The sequence below is a fragment of the Geospiza fortis genome, unplaced genomic scaffold (assembly GCF_000277835.1).
Source record: "Geospiza fortis unplaced genomic scaffold, GeoFor_1.0 scaffold599, whole genome shotgun sequence".
NCBI lineage: Eukaryota > Metazoa > Chordata > Aves > Passeriformes > Thraupidae > Geospiza > Geospiza fortis.
Window position 1 is genome coordinate 444,829 of NW_005054605.1, and position 349 is coordinate 445,177.

Genomic DNA, 349 nt, shown 5'->3' on the forward strand with positions numbered 1-349 from the left:
GACACCAGACAGAGCCCTGGACGTGGGACAGAGCCTGGCTGGACACCAGGGGAGGGTCCCCAGGCTGTCCCCCCACTGTACCCCAAATGTCCCAGGGCTCAGCATCACCCCCTGCCCTCAGGCTGGGGAAACTGAGGCACCAGAGCCTCGCTGAGGGGCTCCAGGGACCCCTCCCCAAAATCCAGCATGGCCCAAACACCTCCAAAGCTCTGCCCCCACTTTTATTAGCGACCCCTCCCCATAGAAAAGTGCAAGGTGAGGCTGCAGCAAGCCCAGGAAGGGTCTGGGGGGGGTCTCTGTACCCCAACACTGAGAGCAGGGGGGAGCACCCAAGGGTGAAAATGCGGGA